Below are 20286 nucleotides of genomic sequence, written 5' to 3'. Positions count from 1 at the left end.
CAAGCCGTGACTCTCTGGAGCTTTCTGCAGCTGACCTTACAGACAAACGCTTAGACCAGCAGAACAGAAAAAAGCAGTTTCTTCATGTCTTCTCCCCCGCACCTTGCCCCCCAACCCCATGAAAGAGAGAGCTCAGCCTCCAAAACTAACGTGGAAAATACCCATCAGGTGTGCAACGAAGGAACCCCCAGAGACACGATTACTTTCTGCCCCGAGAACTCTGCAACCCTCCTCAAGTTGTCTGATCATGCATTACTTGGAACAATGAATGCGATTCCACCCCCATGGGGTTGCCTGACTGAACAAAAAGTAAAAGTTGACAAACAAAGGGAAAGAGTGACATGCTTAGATACCTTCTATCTGCAGTGGAAATCAGCGCTCAGCAAACGTGCGATGGGGAAACACGACTTGGCGGCGGAGATCAAAGCCCAAGCTCCAGCTGTTCAGTCTGTTTTCGGCCTGTCAGCTAAGGTAGGTGTCTTCTCGCTCAGAAATCGGCAGAGGAGGGGATACCCCAGTGACCCCCGCCTCCGCCTCCCCCTCGGAGAGAAAACTTTTGCTTGAAAAGAAACAAATTTTCCCAGTATCTTTAACACGCTAAGTTGCTTTAAGAACAACAAAAGGAATACAGGTAAAAAAGAACAGCAATGTGGGCTAATCGAGTTATAAGCAGGAAAATAAAAAATAGATATATCAGAGAGAATGAGCTCTAATTATAAACACATCAGAACCTGATTCCCATGCATCTGGCCAGGAATTCTTTTTTCCCAAAAGCCACCAAACAAGGATCCTAATTTACTTCCATTTTCCAAGGTTCTTTCTTCAACATGAATTAAGCCCTAGTCACAGTACCAATTCTTTTATCCCCAACGTCAACTCCTGATTTACTCTCAAGATCTATAGTCTCTCCCTCCCTCTCCCTCTCTCTCCTTATATCTAATTTTTCTGAATTTAAGTGTTTTGTTAAAGTAGAGTCTGAAGGTTAACAATTGGTTCCAGCAGACTCTGGGAAGAGTATTAAGGCTCTTCTTAGCTAAAACATGAAGTGAAAACTTGGTATGCTCAAATTCAAGCCTGTTACCTAAAGGACAAAATACATGTGAGGGACTGTTTCAGAGCCTAAGCGCCTCCATGTTATTCCAGTAAGGTGGTATTTCAGAAGTTACTAGAGCAGCCAAACACTCAAGAAGTCCTCATACCTACTTCAGAAAAGGTGAAGTAGCCAATGCTGAAGGAGGTCATCAAGAGGACATGACCCCTGGCTGACCCTCTGATGGGACCCAGGTCCTTGGAGGGTCCTCACCACCCCTAGTCCTTGGAATGTTCATTCTTCCCACTGTTCCTACATGGGCCCCATTTTCAAGGACACCACCTTGAGGAGTAAGGTGTTGTTGAGACCATCTAGACGGTCTATGGGACTGAGCCCAGTTCAGGCCTCTCTATAAACTCTTAAGATTCGTTGGGGGGTGGGGGTTCAGAGATGTATTCATCTTGCCGCTGCCCAACACCAGCCTCCTATGTAAGTTCCTGTACTTGTGAAACCTGCCACCTACCAATCCAGAGTGCCCTGCCTGTCTCTTTGGTCTCTCCTAGCTCTCTGGGTACAGAAGCCAGTTAAGGAATTAACAGCCAACATCTTATTTGAAAAATCTTCTGTAAAGCATACCATCTAAGTGCTAGTTTCCATGGGATCTTGTGGGTCTTTGAAATTATTGCCGAACTGGTGGTGCCAGGAGGAAGGGAGTGCCACAGCCCACATGTGGGGCCATCTCAGTTCTGAAGGCCCTAAGCATTGATTCCCTGTAACACGTCTGTGGCACTTCCTTCTCCGCCTGGCTGGACGTGAAGCAGACTCTGGGAACTGATGACCACATAGGGAAAGTGAGCCAAGAAGAAGCCAGCACAGTAGAAAAGACACTCTTGTCGAGTTCCTACAGGACCTGGCTGAGTTGTTAAATCAATACTAACCAAGAAGTCTACCCTGTCTCTGAACTTCCAGAGAAGTGAAAGAAGTCCAAACTGTATTTTCAAGGCATATTCGAATCTGAGAATTCTGCTACTTGCTGGCAAAACCATCCTGATACAGGAAGTCAACATGAAGAAGAAACTGTCTTTTAGGGTGTCTCCTGTGTGCCGGGCACACCACCAGGCACTGGGTCCCCCATGGTGAAAAGAAAACGAACTGTCCCTTATGGAATGTACAGCCCAGTGGGGAAGACACACACAAAATAAAAGAACACAAATAATTAAGAAATTTCTAGTGTGGAAACACCGGAGACAATGGGAGCTCACAACTAGGAGGTCTAGTAGAGTTCGGGACATCAGAGAAGACCTTCAGGAAGAGAGTGATAGTCAAACTGAGTAGTGAATGAAGGTTATTTAAGCCAAGAATGTGTGTGTGTGTGTGTGGCTGAGGGGGAGGGAAAGGGGATGGAGTAATGGTAGTTTCCAGGTGAAGGGATGGTCTGCGGGTAGCAGGAGACTCTCTGTCATCCGTTGTACGTGGAGGAACTAAAAACCATCAGGTACCGGCTGGAGAAGAGCAAAGAGCAGGGTGCCCAGGTGGCTCACTTGGTTAAGCGACTGCCTTCAGCTCAGGTCACGATCCTGGAGTCTGGGGATCGAGTCCCGCATCAGGCTCCCACCTCAGCTGGAAGTCTGCTTCTCGCTCTGACCCTCTCCCCTCTCATGCTCTCTCTCTTAAGTAAATAAATAAAATCTCTAGAAAGAAGAAGAAGGAGAAGAGCAAGCAGCAGGTTCAGCTGGGGCCGGAGCGGTGACAGAGTTTGTGCGGCCACCAAGGCGGAGGGCAGATCCAGAGGCAAGCTGGGTTAGGAATGTGAGGCTAAGCTAGATCAATAAAAGGCCATAGCAAAGGAGAAAGTGGCACAATCGTATGTGATTTTAAAAGAATATTCCAGCAGCTGGGTGACAAGTGGGTTACTGGAATTCAAGAGTGGAGCCGGAAGAACGGGTGGAAAAGAACGAGGACGGGAAGATGCTGGAGGGGATGGAGAGCGCTTCAGGGTGGGCCTGAGGATGCGCTGGATGCAGGGGTGAGCAAGAGCTGAGATCAGGAAGGATACCATGATCTTTGACCTACGCAAAGTGCTGGAGGGCAACGTCATTTACCGAAATGCAGGTCAAAGAAAGTAGAATGGGTGGTAGGGAGGGGAACAGGGGTCATGAGTTTACCTTGAGGAATGTTCACTTTGAGGTGCATGGAAGGCAACAAAGTTGCCTCCTTCTGTACAAAAAAACAGGTCAATCAAATTGAAGTTGGCTCAGAAATCTTTGGACCTAATTTACAACACTGAGTTTGAGTACGTAAAATAGTTATACCCACAACTGAGCTCTTACGACCAACACATGCACCCACCCGCTGTGGTTTTCCAGCTGGCTTAGCGACTCTAAACTCCCACTCGGGTATGGGGACCCCTAGCATGAGGTGCTTTTCTCCTCTTTCCTGAAGACCGTCATAACGTCCACAATACAGGCCTCTGTGCTGCTGAGATGACCGCAGATGATCTTCAGTAAGGCCAAGAAAATAAAACCGACCCTAAAGAAAGGCTTCCATCCCTGAGCTTTTTGCATTCAACACAGGCTATCTCCGTCCGTGAGAGTCACGCCGTCCTGGCGGTCCTTGTTCACTCTCCTCCCAAGGGCATCACAGGCCATTTCAGAACAGGAGTCTCACTGGCTCGAATACTCGGGTCCACACATAGGACTCTGCTTCCTGGCGTAATTAAATAACACGTCTATACTCTCAGCTAGGAAGAACCTACTTCATTTATATTTGCTTCTATTTCTATATTTAATAACTATCAATCAGGGGCGCCTGGGTGGCTCAGTGGGTTAAGCCGCGGCCTTCGGCTACGGTTGTGATCTCAGGGTCCCAGGATCGAGTCCCCCATCGGGCTCTCTGCTCAGCAGGGAGCGTGCTTCCTCCTCTCTCTCTGCCTGCCTCTCTGCCTACTTGTGATCTCTGTCTGTCAAATAAATAAATAAATAAATCTTATAAATAAATCAATAAACAAATAACTATCGATCAGTACATACAAGGTACACGTACAAGCAAATTACTTGAGTTCTGTTTTCCTTGGGAAGGAAAAGATTGAATCCAACCATCGACCATGTTACAGCACTACAAATTCCTCCGGTCAAGACATTTAAAGGGAGTGTCCTTTACATATGGCCACGATTATTTAGAAGGTAATTGGATTTTTAATGTCGTGGTTACGGTGAGGGGAAAGGGAGGTTCTGAGTTTGTGTTTTTCTTTCTTCCTTCCCCGCCTTTCTCCCCCTTTGGATTAGGGGCAAACAATGAGGAGCCGGCTTTGTGGGAGGGGAAATCCATCAAACAGAGAACAAATACAAAACCTGTTTCTCTCCAGCAGCTATAACCACAGCATATAAGACAGGGAAGGTGGTCTATCTGATCGATTTCACCAATAATCCTTACCACTTTCCTCTTTCATATAAGCTCTAACAATTATGGGAAAATGACACCAGGCCATGTTGAGATGAATCATCCATCCCCCCAGCTGTCTGTTTAGGAGTTAACAGAAATTACCAAAAGCAACTCTGGCCTAAAACTCATCTACTTATAGCCCTTGTTCGTTATGAAAAGTCTTGAAACCTCCACCAAAGCCTATCTTCAGATCAGACCACAACACTCTGCCGGAAATGCATTTTCACGGGAGGGGCTCACACAAAAACAATTTTCTTTACCTCTGGGCGGAAAGGGGCGTTGGGCAACTCAGAATGAGAGCTCAGACAGGTAAAGCTAGGACATGAATGGTCAGGAATTGGAGGAACGACTTTGACAACTTTAACATTAGATAAGCAGAGGCTAATGTCCTCACGTGAAGTTCTGGAAGGTAACAGGAAGTGCGCTTTGAGGGGAGCCTGGATGGCTCAGTGGGTTAAGCCTCTGCCTTCGGCTCAGGTCATGATCCCGGAGTCCTGGGATCGAGCCCCATGTCGGGCTTTCTGATCAGCCGGAAGCCTGCTTCTCCCTCTCCCTTTGCTCCTCTCCTGGCTTGTGCTCTCTCTCTCTCTCTGTATGTCAAATAAATAAGTAAATTAAGTAAAATACTTAAAAAAAAAAAAAAAAAAAAGGAACGGAAGTGCACTTGGGAGGGGTCAGGGTGAAGGGTATGCAGCGATCACTAGGAGAATGCCGAATGCCCCGGAGACCAGGGGAGCGGCTGTGGGAGAGCACAGAGCCGAGCTCCTCTCAGCATTTTTCTTTCCATGTTCCTTTACTCCGGCACCCCCCATGCACACGCGTACTCGCTCCTACAGCCTCGCCCAGCGACCAAGCATGTTGCCTGTGAATTGTCTGAGTGGCTCCGGCTGGGTCAGGCAGCAAGGCCCTCTGTATCCCTTCTCTGTACGCAAGGTACAAAGTTATGGAAGTGAAGAGAAGCTCTACCTATTGCATATGCCATGGATATCTTAATTAGTAAGGGCATTTATCTGCTTCAGTGACCTGTAAAATCTTCTTCCCTCTGCACAGGGAAGGAAGCCGGTGAGACAGAGCAGGACTCCAGAGTCTGACCCTGTCTACGTAAATAGTATTTCAGACTCTCTTCTATCTGCCCATCTCTGGCTGTGCCCCTTTGTAAGTACCAGCACAGCGGGGAAGAGGTACATGTGGCGAGCCATAAAAGGACAAATAATTTTTCAGTTTTGTTTCTTCTCAGTGACTCAACATTAAAGGTTTGTTGGCAGGGGGGTGGGCAGGGGAGTGTGCTGGGGGTGTGGTCACAGCTATAGACTGAAAGGTGATCCTAAAAGAATGCGTAGGCCCCGTCTGTTAACATGTTCCTAACCTTCCTCTATGGAACATCTGCTCAGCCAAACTGAGCACACCAAGGACATTTCTGTTCCTTGCCTTTGTCCGTGTCTCTCCCCCTAGTCCACCTGTCCATCTCTGAGGGGAAGTGAATCCAGGACACCTGTGGGGCCCAGTGGGTTGAACGTCAGACTCCTGACTTCAGCTCAGGGTCACAAGGTGGAGCCCCACATCGGGCTCTGCCCCGGGCATGGAGCCTGCTGCAGACTCCCTCTCTGCCCCTCCCGTACCCCACTCACTCATGCTCTCTCTTTCTCTAAAAAAAAAAAAAATAAACAAATAAATAAAGGGATGTGAATCTAGCTCTTGACCCGTATCTTCTCCAGAAATGATTTTTACGACCTCATCCCATAATGATTTTCCCCTCCTTTAATTCGGAGCAGGGTTTATCTGGAACTTTCACTTGACACTTAGTAAGCCTATGACTGACTAAGCTTAGTAAGCTTACTAACATATCAGATGAATAATAAACCTATTCATCTGATCATTCATACAACCGATCTTTCTCACCAACGTGGCTATAAACTTCTTGAAGGGCGAAGAACCTAACACAGTACTGACTGGGTTAAAAAGAGACTTTGGTAAAATTTAGAAGTGAATGTCACCACCAAAGATCCTTTAGAGATTATCAAACCCAGGCATCTCATTCTACAAATAAAATGTAAAAGTGAGGTGTTCTGCCAAGGTCGCAGGGTCAGCCAGAACTTACTCTTAAGCCTCATCCTCCTACCAAACCATGTCTGTCTTCTAAAGTAATGAATGAATGGATTCCTTCTCATCCTTGCACTCCCTTCCCAAGAACAAGCAGTCTAGAATGCAGGTACAAAGAAAGCTATGATTCAGTTCAGTCAGAATCCCATATTTGTAAAAGAAAACTATTTGACCATCAGTTCCAAATAAGTCTGGGAAAAAACAAAGCACCACCATCCTGAATAAGAAGGACAGTTCAAAGAAAGGGGATGACACGAGGGGCTTACTCCTGACCACACTCCTCAGCTTTCACTTCATTCTCGACACCCAACTTCCTGCCATCCTGAGAACATTCCAGTAACACTGCTATCTTAGGTCCTCTGCACCAGCTGTCACCTCCACCTGGCAGCAGGCAAGACCAGAAAGTCTGCCTGGTTCATTGCCTCACTCTCCCCAAGTCTCTACTCAAAGGTCATTCTCTCAATAAGACTCACTCTGACCACCCTTTTTAGTACTACAACCTCCTTCCCCCTCATACTCTCATAATTCTTCTACCTTAATCTATGCCTCCCTTGTCATTTTTGTCTACCTTCATCTACATCTCCCCTTATGACCTTATAACATACATTTACTCATTTAATTTGTCTCCACCAGCTGTAATAAAAGCTCCACAAGGGTAGAGGTTTTCTTTGTTCACCAATTATCTCCAATCCCTAGAAGGGTTCATCCCCATAGGTGAATGAATGAATGAATGAATGCGTTCAGGAACCTTCCCAGTTCCAGAGAAATAGGAAAACATCTACTCTACATGGCTCTACATGGAAAAAAAAAAAAAGGCAAATCCAAAAGGGACTTGACTATTAAAGTAGAAGTTCAAGTCTTAGGACCCATTTTCCCTCTCCTGTTCCTCTATTCTTGTGAGCAACTGTATAGGAAGAGATTTTCAACTTTCCTAAAAAATGAAAAGGTATATAGACTCCACACAACCATAGAACTGGGAAGGAATAGGAGAATGAGGCTCTGAATGCTAACCTACTCTCCCAAGCAAGGACGAGTTCTCTCCTTTCAATAATGATTGAGCTCTAACTCTGTGCCAGGAACTCAGAAATGTTGGTGAAGAAGACAGAAAAGAACCTTAATCTCCTGGAGATTAAATTCTAGTGTAATTATGTATCCTGATCCTCAGTCCCTACCAAGGTCTGTGCCCACATGCCCAATTATTAGAACTTACTTCCCCTGCTGAGGAGAGAATAAAAACCCCAAGTGCTTGTCTCGTTCATTCCTTAGAAACTTGCTGCTCAAGTACGGGCCCCAACTGGCAGCATCAGCGCGCCCAGGAGATGATTAGAAACGCAGACTCTCAGACCCCACCCCAGGCCTACTGAATCAGAAATGGCATTTTAATAAGATCCCCAGGCAATTCTTACACACAGAAATGTCTGGGATGTATTGCTTGGGAATTCTTCACCAAATACAAGCCTATTAGTATCACATCAATTACAGGCAAGGGAAATGTGAGCATGAGAAACGAGAGAATCCAGTTCGTTTTTCCTTTTGCTAGTGAACAACGAATATTATCTGATGCCATGGATCATATTAGAAACTGCAGCAGAAGATTCTAGATTGATCTCCCTGATCATTTAAAAAGTCACAAAACACAAAATTGACCTGAAATAAGTATGATAATCATTCACTAGGGCTTTATGCAGTTATACCCATTCAAGAGGTAGCATTTAAATAAATAAATAAATAAATTTTTTAAAAAGAGGTAACATTTAAAAGCATTAAGTAAATATGTTTAAGAGCATAGGTTCTGAGGATAGACTTCCTGATTTCTGAGCTGTCACTATATCAGTGTTTGTGTTTCCTGTGCCAAATCTTCTTGACTTCTCAAGCTCCAGTTTCCTTTTCTATAAAACAGAATAAATAACACTACTCCTGAGTTTATTCTGGGGACTAAATGAGAAAATGTCTAAAATGAAATAATCATACAACACCCATACAAACTTTCAGTTATAAGATGAGAAACTTCTAGAGCTCTAATGTACCACATGATGACTATACTTAGTAATGAACTATATACTTGGAATTTGCTAAGAGATCTAAGGTGTCCTCACCACAAAGAAGGTTAAAAAAAATACAATTTAAAAAGAAAGCATAGGGGCGCCTGGGTGGCTCAGTGGGTTAAGCCTCTGCCTTCGGCTCAGGTCATGATCCCAGGGTCCTGGGATCGAGCCCCACATCGGGCTCTCTGCTCAGCGGGGAGCCTGCTTCCTCCTCTCTCTCTGCCTGCCTCTCTGCCTACTTGTGATCTCTGTCAAATAAATAAATAAAGTCTTTAAAAAAAAAATAAAAAGAAAGCATAATATCCAGTATCTAATAAGCATTCAACAAATGTTAACTTTTACTAATATCACTATTATTATTTCAATCCACATTAATTTATTCAATAAATATTTTAGTAATGGGATGCAGTAATAGCGAAAATCGGGTTAGAGTGTGAACCTTAGCTAAATAATCTGGTCAAACAAGACCTCTCTGAGGAAACATGGAAACCTGAAGAAGGCGAACGGCCAACCGCCCAACAAGTGTTCGAGTGACGTGGCGGGAAGGAAAGAGCAGTTCAAAATCGGGACGTTCCAGGCAGGGCTTCATAGTCCAGAAGGAGGCATTGGATCTTACTCATGATCACTGGAAAGCTACTGCATCCTTGTTAGACAAGACGGTGAACGAAACACAAACGCCTGTCGGGGCGCCACTGGGGGTAGAGGTCTAGGAAATTTCCTGGGACATGCAAAGATCAATCAAACATGGTGTCAGCTTCTGAGAAACTGTCCTTCGAATAATCTGACTTGAGACGTAATGCCCAAGGGAACCATGCTCGTCCCGTGTCCTCCTGCCCTTCGGGTGGCTGCTGGGGCCCTCCTCACTGCACACTCCCTCAGCTCAGCTCGCACATGAGGTCCTTCGTGGAACGCGGGCTGTTATGTGTCCCCTGTCCTCCTGGCTCCTTGTCCAGCCTGTCCGAGCATGGCTGTGGGATATCCAGAGCCTCTATCTCGGGGACTATAAGGAGTGGGACCCCTCACTACACTCAGGGTTAAACCCACCCTTTTTACCTCTGCATTCTCACTAGAGACAGAATCATAATGCTGGCACGTTGGTACACAGTAGGCACCCAATAAAGATTATCTGGCATGAAGAACTAATTAAACATTTGTTTACCACGTAATTCATTACTGCGAAAAATGTGTGACAGAGTCAGCTTCTGTATTTCAAGGACAAACTAGAGACCCAGAGACTGGGGTGGGGGGGCGGTTCTAAAGGAAGATTATCTCTTTCAGTGACAACCCCCTACAAGAGAAAAACCTCAATTTGAAATGCATTTTACTAACAAGTAGACAAGTAATTTATGCAGTTTATATAGGTGTTTTTTTTTTTTTTAACTTCAGTCCAAGATTATTACCATAGAAACCACAGAAGAAGGTTATCTACCACTCATGTTTTGGGTCTATTTTTCTTAGTTTTTCCTCCCTGTAGCCCGTTGTGGTGATTCTCGTCTTAGAGAAGGGGAAACTGAAGCACAGGAAAAGCAGGCCCACGATGAGTCAGTGATCAAACAGGCTCTTCCTGTGAGTGGGGAGCTCTGTAGGTGTCTCTGAGGCAGCCACACTCGCCTCACCCGACAGCGCCTCACCTTTCGCACTTCTCTCTCTCTCTCTCTCTCTCTCTCTCTCTCATGTCCTCTCAGGTACAACTTCAACTCTCTCTCTGTCCTGTGAGTCTGGGCTTGTGCCCTTGGCCAAATCCAGAAAATCCAGCCACCTGCAGCCCCAGATCCCTTATTTGGACAAAACCTCTCTGTTTTGAGAGACAGTTACCCCTTATTCTTAGAGTCACCCTTATTCTTTGTCAGAGCTCCTCACCTCATTCCTACGGCCGTTCTCTCCCTGCCTCCCGTTATCCTGCTGGTCCCAGATACTGGCTGATCCTTCCAGCCCTGCCTCCCTTGTTCTTGAAGTCTTGCTCTTTGAAACAAATATAGAGCTTCAAGAAGACAAAGAACCCAACGTCTCATTCAGTCCCACCCATTAAGTTACCTTCCAAAGTATTAGTAGCTAACCTGATCAGCCAGTCTGTGCTACCAGAAGGTTAAAGGAAAGGAAGAAAGGCCAACACTGAGGGGAGCCAAAATTAAGCACCCTCTCAACATTCAGGCCAACTTTACTGCTAGATCTGCTTGGTCACGACCACCATGCTAACATGTTCTAACAGGAGTTAGAAGTCATCTCTGCAAAAACTGTTCTTGGACCCAAGAAGATAGGTGAAAAGAAATCCCCTAACTGGTGAATCTGTTCCACAAACATAGATCCTTGCTGGGGAGGAACTGAGGGTGGGAGGGGTCTGAAGCCTTTGGACAACCCGAAGCTTAGAGGATTTGAGTAGCATCTTTTAGGACAAAGAATACAAATTCACAAACATGAAATCAGCTACTAAAGTGAACAGCTCTTTAGAATGAGAAATTATGACAAACTGCACATTTTTAAAAAGCTGATAACTATCACAAATATCACAAAAGCCAAGGCAATTCAGGGCCAGAGCAGTGAAGAACCCTGAAGTTTGTTTCACCAGCGTTTGGTAACAATGACTTTAATCGTGGAGTTCTTTTTCTTCTGCACTTCCTGTCTACATTTTTTTAAAGGTTGTCTGTCTCCCCCTCCCCCATTCCCTCACTACGAAATCACTCCGTAATCATAGGCACTCAGTTCCAGTCCACACCACTACACTGAAACGATCTTCTCAAATGTCCCCAGTGGCTCCTGCTCACCAAGTCAGATGGCTTTTGCTCAGCCTTCGTGCTCCGGGTCTCTTGTTAGCCATAGACACTCGCAACCACACCTACCTTCTCAGAAATCTATCCGCCTTGGCATGCAAGAGGCTGTATTGTCACAATTTCCCTACGGTGCATACTCATCTTTCTCTTTCACTGGTTTTACTTCCTCCTTCCGTCTGTCAAACTGGGCACAACCCGAGGCGCAATCCTCAGCCCTTGCTTTTGTCAGTTCATGTGTTTCTTCATCACCTCTCAGAGCTTTAAACACGTGAGTTAACATCCAAATCTGTAAATTTGACCCTGATGTCTCCCCTGTGTATCAGTCTTGCCAGCTAGACACCTCCACATAAATGTCCCCTAGACCTCCAACTAAGCATGCTCAAAACCAAACTAATTCCACGCATCCCAAAACTAGTCAACCTCTGTAGATACTGAAGTTCAGTGTTTCTAGAATTAAATGCATCATCTCCCCATCACTAGCGGTCTTTCAGAACTTCCCCCTCTATTAAAAGTCTGATCTAAACGGATGAGTGTCAAGTCATAATCTCAGCAGAGGAAATGACACTCTCTTTTTTCTATCTTTTCTGCATAAAGTAATTCATTCTGGTTTGTTCCTCATGAGAACAGGAAGTAGCTCTGAAGGGCTGTCTGGGAGAAAGAGCATCTGCAACCCACTTCATGAGGTTGGTTTAAATATAATTCTGCGTCTGTCTCCAGCCAGACTTGGAGCAGAGGCTCCAGGCCTCATCAGAATAAAAGCATTTTTTGTGGCCAGTGATGCTGCTGTGGTTCCAGCTGTTAACAGGAACTGTGGCATTTAACAGGAAGGGGAAGGCTATACTACTAAGCAAACAATGACAACAAACAAAATCTATATACCCACAGAGTTGGGACAAAAGAGTAAAAACATGGCTGATCTCTTCTGGGTGTCTGGAGAAATTAGAAAATGTCATTATAAAGGGGAGCAGAACGCCAGAGTTGAGGGGAAGGGCGTGAGAACAGAGGAAGAAGACAGGGAGAGAAGAGGGAGTGGGGAGGAGGCAGAGGAAGACAAGAGAGCGAGCACTAGCAGAGGAAGACAAGAGAGCAAGCACTAGCACAAAACTGGAAACTAATCCTGTAAGAATGCAATTGACTTTTCAGTGCCCGAAAGGAAAAAAAATAAAAATTCCTCGGCTGAAGATTGAGGAAAGATGGATAGGAATTGACTAGTCAGTCTCTCAGACTGACATATAGAATGGTTTCTGATGGAAACTGACTTAGAGGTTTGGAGAGATATCCTATTGTGGAGGCGGAACCCAGCAAAGCAAAGAAGCTGGAATGGAAAACCAAGAGAGGAAAGAACCACTTCTCTTCAAAATCAAAATGTCGAGACCTACCCTGGGAGGAAAAGTGTTTTATTCAGGAAGAAAAATGCAGATTGATTTTTTTTTTCTTCTCTAGGTAGTCTGGAGTCCATGTGCATATTATAGTTCTAAGTGGGTAGCACATGCAGAGAAGTTTTATAGTAATATTCTAAATAATTATATAATAACAATATAATTGATATTCTAAAGTGCATAATATCACAGAACAAAGAAATACCTGTAATACTCAGAACTGAGCATGTCCGAATGACAAATGGTCAGTATGTGAATATTCCCTAAGGTTCTGTCTTTGGCCCTTACTCTATTCATTTTCTCTTTGTGATCTTCACTTAATTTGGAGACCTGTACATACAACTCCCTACCTCATATTTTCATTTATGTGACCCTCAGGGATTTTTGTTTCTGTCCTACTCCCATGTAACACATAACACATTCAGTGGGAAAAAACTGATTCTCATGCTTATGAATCTACAGGCTGACTGAAATTCAGCCAACCTTGATGGACTGAATGAGGCAGCTCTGCTCGAAGCTGCAGGTTTGGCCCCAATCCACCCCATATGTGTTTGTTCTGAGTGCCAGACTGGAGACCTTTCATTTTCATAGTAGGTACTGGAAGCTTCTTCCCTGAGTAGAAACACAGAGTGCCTCTTATGGCTTAGTCTTTGAAAGGGCACCCTATCATTTTAATCCCTATTCTGTTGGTGAGAGCAAGTCAGGCAGCCAAGCCTGACATCAAAGACTCAGAGAAGCACGGCTGCTCTTCTCATAGAGGCGAAGAAAGAGGAAGTGTAGATCTGCTGAATGATCATTTCATCTATGACACTTCTCAAACTCAGTGTCTCCAAATCTCTCATCCGCCCCGCGGTTCTCTCTTACTTAACAACTAGCATCACCATCCACCCAGTCAGAAAACCAAGAGTCACCCTAACTTCTGCATGCCCTCAGTAACTACTGCCAGATCTTGTCGGTTCGCATTCCTAGATTATTCAATTATCCATATTTAATTTAGGCCTGCAGAGAAAACTGTAACGATTTCCTGACTTCCTACCGACCCTCTCCATAGTTATTCTACTACACTAAAATGAAAATGTTAGAATAATCAAGGAAACCTAGATGGTGATAAGATGATGCTTTTTTATTAAACACATAATTCCAGCGAATAAATGTGGAACCAATTATAGAATATGTGCACCCTAATGAGTAGTGGATTCATCAATACTTGAAACCATTAGATCAAGGGTTCTCGACCTCAGCATTATTAACATTTCTCAACATCAGACTTACTGCCCTTCTTAAACGTGCTGACAGCATTCATCCAAGGCCGTCTTGCTAGTGACTTAACATACCTTGGATTTCTCCAGTGCTTGAGAGATTGCACCTGTCCACACATTCCCTTCACCTGTTTCCCACCCGGGTTCCCCACCACAAAAGATTTAACAACCACACTAGTACCACATGCCAGCGTCTATCGGAACTCCCCTCCCACTAGTCATGGGATCCTTGTGACCAGCTGCCTATTGCACTCTAAAATTCTATTTTAGACAACCCTCAGACCACCTCGCTTAGGTTAAGTTCTCTGGGAAGAGACGTCAAGAGAGACATTTGAGGTCGGCTTTCAAGGACACCTTTGTGGGAGTGAAAGAAGCAGGACTATACAGAGGGAGAAACTGAACTACAATGAAGTGTCAGCAAAGGTCACTGCCTACCCCGTGGGGATCTCTGGAGGTGGCATGGCCCTTTAAAGTGGTTTCGTGATGAGCAGTGGGTCTTACACGCAGCTAATGGCTCGTGGAACACTACCTCAGAAACTAGAGATGGGACTCGACGCAAGATGGCGGAAGAGTGGCAGACTGAAATGACATCAGATCCTAAGAGTTCAGCGGGTTATCAAGCCATTCTGAACACCTGCAAACTCAACAGGAGGTAGAAGAGCAGAGCAGGGATTCCAGGATCAGAAAATCGACCTCTTTCTGGAAGGCAGGACGCGCAGAGAAGTGACTCTAAGGTGATCTGTGGGAAGAGAGACCGCGGGGGGACGGAGCCTCCGTCAGCCACTGACCAGCGAGGGCGAGCGCAGCAGCGTAGGAAATCCGAATGTTTACAAGTCAGCTCCGCGGACCGACGTCGCTCCAGAGGCTAAATGGGGGTGGAGCCCTTGCGGGGACAGTGTGGTGGCAGGACCCTCGGGGTCACAGAGAGACTGGGGTGCCGGAGTGTGACAGAGCTTCCAGGTGTTGGCGCGGAGAAAGCGGAGCGTCCTCAGCTCGGGGTTACCTTAAACTGTGACCTGAGGCATGGCAGGGCCACTGCTCCTCGAGTAGGGACCCCAGAAGTAGCAGATGTGGAGAGACTCACCTTCCTTCTCTGGGAGAAGCTGCGTGGCTGCGCACGGCAGGAATCCGCGGGGTTCGGAGACTCCACACAGGGCGGCGCGCCAGAGACAGAAACGCTGGGTCGCAGGCCGGGGGGAGCTCAGAGCGCGGCCAGAGACCAGGGAGAGGCAGGGACTGACGGCTTTTCTCTGAGGGCGCACGGCGGAGTGGGGCCTGGGCTCTCATCACCTCATGGCCGGAGACCGGGCAGCCGCCATCTTTACTCCCGTCCTCCCAAGCGGTACGGAAAGCGCCGGGGGAACAAAAGCTCCGAGCGCGAACCCGAGCAGATCGCTTAGCCCGGCCTGTGGCAGGGGCGGTGTGCTTCCAGCTCGAGAATCACGGCCACGGCCCCTCCCCCAGAAGATCAGTGAGAACATCCGGCCAAGACCAAGTTTAGTGATCAATGAGAACTGCAAAACACAAGAGCTAGCAGATTACAGCATGAAGAATTCATGGCTTTCTTCCAATGATTCTTTAGTCTTCCAAAGTTAAATTTTTTTAATTTTGTTTCTTTTTCTTATTCTATTTTTTAACTTTTCCTCTTTTAACATTTTTTAACTAGTTTATCTTAACAATACCTTTGTGGGAAAAAAAATCTTTTTAACCCTTCATTGTTATAGTCATATTTTATCCCTTCATTGTATTTAATCTTATTTTTTGTATACATAGAGGAGTTTTTTTCTGAAAAATTTTGCAATACAATTTCTTCAAATAAATCAAAATATATATACCCAAATTTGGCACATGGCTTTATTCTAGTCTCCAGCCTGAACACATTCCCTCCTCTTTTTTTTTTCTTTTTCCAACCAACTTATCAATCCCTTTTTTAGAATTTTTTTTTAATTCTCATCTTTACAGTCATAATCCATCCCTTCATCATGTTTACCCTATTTTTGGTATATATATGTTTTTCTTTCTTTAAATTTTTGGGAGGTAGTTTCTTCTAAGAGACCAAGATATACCCAAAATCAAGTGGGTGGCTCTGTTCTATTCAACAGTATATATATATATATATATATATATATATATATATATAATACTCAAAGGGTATTATATATATATATATATATATATATCAAGACAATATTAGAATCACTGAGATTCTAGAAGAAGAAGAAAGAGAGAGGGGGGCAGAAGGTATATTGGAGTGAAATATAGTAGAGAATTTCCCTAATATGGCAAAGAGAACAAGCATCAAAATCCAGGAGGCACAGAGAACCCCTCTCAAAATTAATAAAAATAGGTCCACACCCTGTCATCTAATAGTAAAACTTACAAGTCCCAGTGACAAGAAGCAGCTTGGGACAAGAAATCTGTAACATACAATGGTAGAAATATTAGATTGGCAGCAGACAATGCACAGAGACTTGGCAGGCCAGAAATAACTGGCATGATATATTCAGAGCACTAAATGAGAAAAATATGCAGCCAGGAATACTATATCCACCTAGGCTTTCATTGAAAATAGAAGGAAAGATAAAAAGGTTCCAGGACAACAAAACTTAAAAGAATTTACAAACAACAAACCAGCCCTACAGAAAATATTGAAAGGGGTCCTCTAAGCAAAGAGAGAGCTTAAAAGTAGTAGACCAGAAAGGAACAGCGACAATATACAGTAAAAATCACCTTACAGGCAATACAATGGCACTAAATTCATATCTTTCAATAGTTACCCTGAATGTAAATGGGCTAAATGCTCCAATCAAAAGACACAGGCTATCATATTGGATTAAAAAAAATCAATATGCTGCCTGCAAAAAACTCATTTCAGACCCGAAGACACCTCCAGATTTAAAGTGAGGGAGTGGGAAACAAGTTACCATGCTAATTGACATCAAAAGAAAGCTGGGGTGGCAATCCTTAGATAAATTAGATTTTAAACCAAAGACTACAATAAGAGATGAGGAAGGACACTATATCATACTCAAAGGGTCTGTCCAACAAGAAAATCTAACAATTTTAAATATCTATGCCCCTAACATGAGAGCAGCCAACTATATAAACCAGTTAGTAACAAAATCAAAGAAACATACCGACAATAATACAATTATAGTAGGGGACTTTAACACCCCCTTCACTGAAATGGACAGATCATCCATGCAAAAGATCAACAAGGAAATAAAGGCCTTAAATGACACACTGGACCAGGTGGACATCACAGATCTACTCAGAACATTCCATCCCAAAGCAACAGAATACACATTCCTCTCTAGTACACACAGAACATTCTCCAGAATAGATCACATCCTGGGTCACAAATCAGGTCTTAACTGATACCAAAAGTTTGGGATCATTCCCTGCATATTTTCATACCATGATGCTCTGAAGCTAGAACTCTCACAAGAGGAAAGTTGGGAAGAACTCAAATACATGGAGGCTAGAGAGCATCCTACTAAAGAATGAATGAGTCAACCAGGAAATTAAAGAAGAATTTAAAAAATTCATGGAAACAAATGAAAATGAAAACACAACTGTTCAAAATCTTTGGAGTGCAGCAAAGGTGGTCCTGAGAGGAAAGTATATAGCAATACAAGCCTTTCTTAAGAAACAAGAAAGATCTCAGGTACACAACCCAACTGTACACCTAAAGGAGCTGGAGAAAGAATGGCAAAGAAAGCCTAAACCCAGCAGCAGAAGAGAAATAATAAATATCAGAGCAGAAATCAATGAAATAGAAACCAATAGACCACAAGAGCAGATCAATAAAACTAGGAACTGGTTCTTTGAAAGAATTAATGAGATTGATAAACCCTTCACCTGACTTATCAAAAAGAAAAAAGAAAGGACCCAAATAAATAAAATCATGAATGAAAGAGGAGAGACCAACACCAAACTGACACCAAAGAAATACAAACAATTATAAGAACATATTATGAGAAGCTATACACCAGCAAATCTGACAATCTGGAAGAAAAGGATGCATTCCTAGAGATGTATAAAACTACCAAAACTGAACCAGGAAGAAATAGAAAACTTGAAGAGACCCATAACCAGTAAGGAGATTGAAGCTTTCATCAAAAATCTCCTAAGAAAGAGAGCCCAGGGCCAGATGGCTTCCCAGGAGAATCCTACCAAACATTTAAAATAGAATTAATACCTAGTCTCCTGAAACTGTTCCAAAAAATAGAAATGGAAGGAAAACTTCTAAACTCATTTTATGAGGCCAGCATTACCTTGATCCCAAAACCAGACAAAGACCCCACCAAAAAGGAGAATTACAAACCAGTGTCCTTGATGAACACAGATGCAAAAATTCTCACCAAAATACTAGCCAATAGGACCAAACAGCACATTAAAAGGATAATTCACCATGACCAAGCGGAATTCATTCCTGGGCTGCAAGTTTGGTTAAACATCTGCAAATCAATCAGTATGATACAATACATTAACAACAGAAAGAACAAGAACCATAGGATACTCTGATACTCTCAATAGATGCTGGAAAAGCATTTGACAAAGTACAACATCCTTTTTTATTTTTTTTTATTTTTTTTTAAGATTTATTTATTTATTTATTTGACAGAGAGAGATGACAAGCAGGTAGAGAGGCAGGCAGAGAGAGGGAAGGAAGCAGGCTCCCTGCTTAGCAGAGAGCCCGATGCAGGGCTCGATCCCACGACCCTGGGATCATGACCTGAGCCGAAGGCAGCGGCTTAACCCACTAAGCCACCCAGGCGCCCCACAACATCCTTTCTTTTTTTTTTTTTTTTTTTTTTTTTTACAACATCCTTTCTTGATCAAAAGTCTTCACAGTGTAGGGATAGAGGAGGGTACGCACCTCAATATCACCAAAGCCGCCTATGAAAAAACCACAGTGAATATCATTTTCAATGGGGAAAAACAGAGATTTTCAGGAACACAGTGGGGCTGTCCACCATCACCAATGCTATCCAACATAGCACTAGAAGACCTAGCCTCAGCAATCAGACAACAAAAAGAAATGAAAGGCATCCAAATCTGCAAAGAAGTCAAACTCTCACTCTCTGCAGATGATATGTGGAAAACCCAAAAGACTCCCCTCCAAAATTGCTAGAACTCATAAAGGAATTTGGTAAAGGGTCAAGATATAAAATCAATGCACAGAAATCAGTTGCACTTCTGTACACTAACAGCAAGACCGAAGAAAGAGAACTTAAGGAGTCGTTCCCATTTACAATTGCACCCAAAACCATAAGATACCTAGGAATAAACCTAACCAAAGAGGAAAAGAGTCTGTACTCAGAAAACTGTAAAATACTCATGAAAGAAAATGAGGAAGACACGAAATGGAAAAATATTCCATGCTCATGGATTGGAAGAACAAATATTGTGAAAATATCTATGCTATCTAAAGCAATCTACACATTTAATGCAATCCCTATCAAAATACTATCAATTTTTCTCAAAGAAATGGAACAAATAATCCTAAAATTTATATGGAACCAGGAAAGATCCCAAATAGCCAATGGAATGTTGAAATAGAAAACCAAAGTTGGTGGCATCACCATTCCAGACTTCAAGCTCTATTACAAAGCTGTAATCATCAAGACAGTATGGAATTGACACAAAAACAGACACATAGATCAATGGCATGGAACAGAGAGCCCAGAAATGGAACCTCAACCCTATGGTAAACTAATCTTCGACAAAGCAGGAAAGAATGGCCAATGGAAAAAACACAGTCTCTTCAACAAATTGTTTTGGGAAAATTGGACAGCCACGTGCAGAAGAATGAAACTGGACCATTTCCTTACACCATACACAAAAATAGACTCAAAATTGTTGAAAGACCTCAATGTAAGACAGGAAAACATCAAAATCCTTGAGGAGAACACACGCAGCAACCTCTTCGAACTCAGCCGCAGCAAATTTTTCCTAGAAACATTGCCAAAGGCAAGGGAAGCAAGGGCAAAAATGAACTATTGGGACTTCATCAATATCAAAAGCTTTTGCACAGCAAAGAGTCAACAAAACCAAAAGACAGTTGACAGAATTGGAGAAGATATTCACAATGATATATCAGATAAAGGGCTTGTATCCAAAATCTATAAAGAACTTATCAGATTCAACACCCACAGAACAAATAATTCAATCAAGGAATGGGCAGAGGACAAGAACCAACTTTCTGAAAAAAAGACATCCAAATGGCCAACAGACACATGAAAAACTGCTCAACATCAT

This window comes from Mustela erminea, chromosome 17 (assembly GCF_009829155.1).
Source record: "Mustela erminea isolate mMusErm1 chromosome 17, mMusErm1.Pri, whole genome shotgun sequence".
NCBI classification, from domain to species: domain Eukaryota; kingdom Metazoa; phylum Chordata; class Mammalia; order Carnivora; family Mustelidae; genus Mustela; species Mustela erminea.
This window is presented reverse-complemented; position numbering follows the sequence as displayed.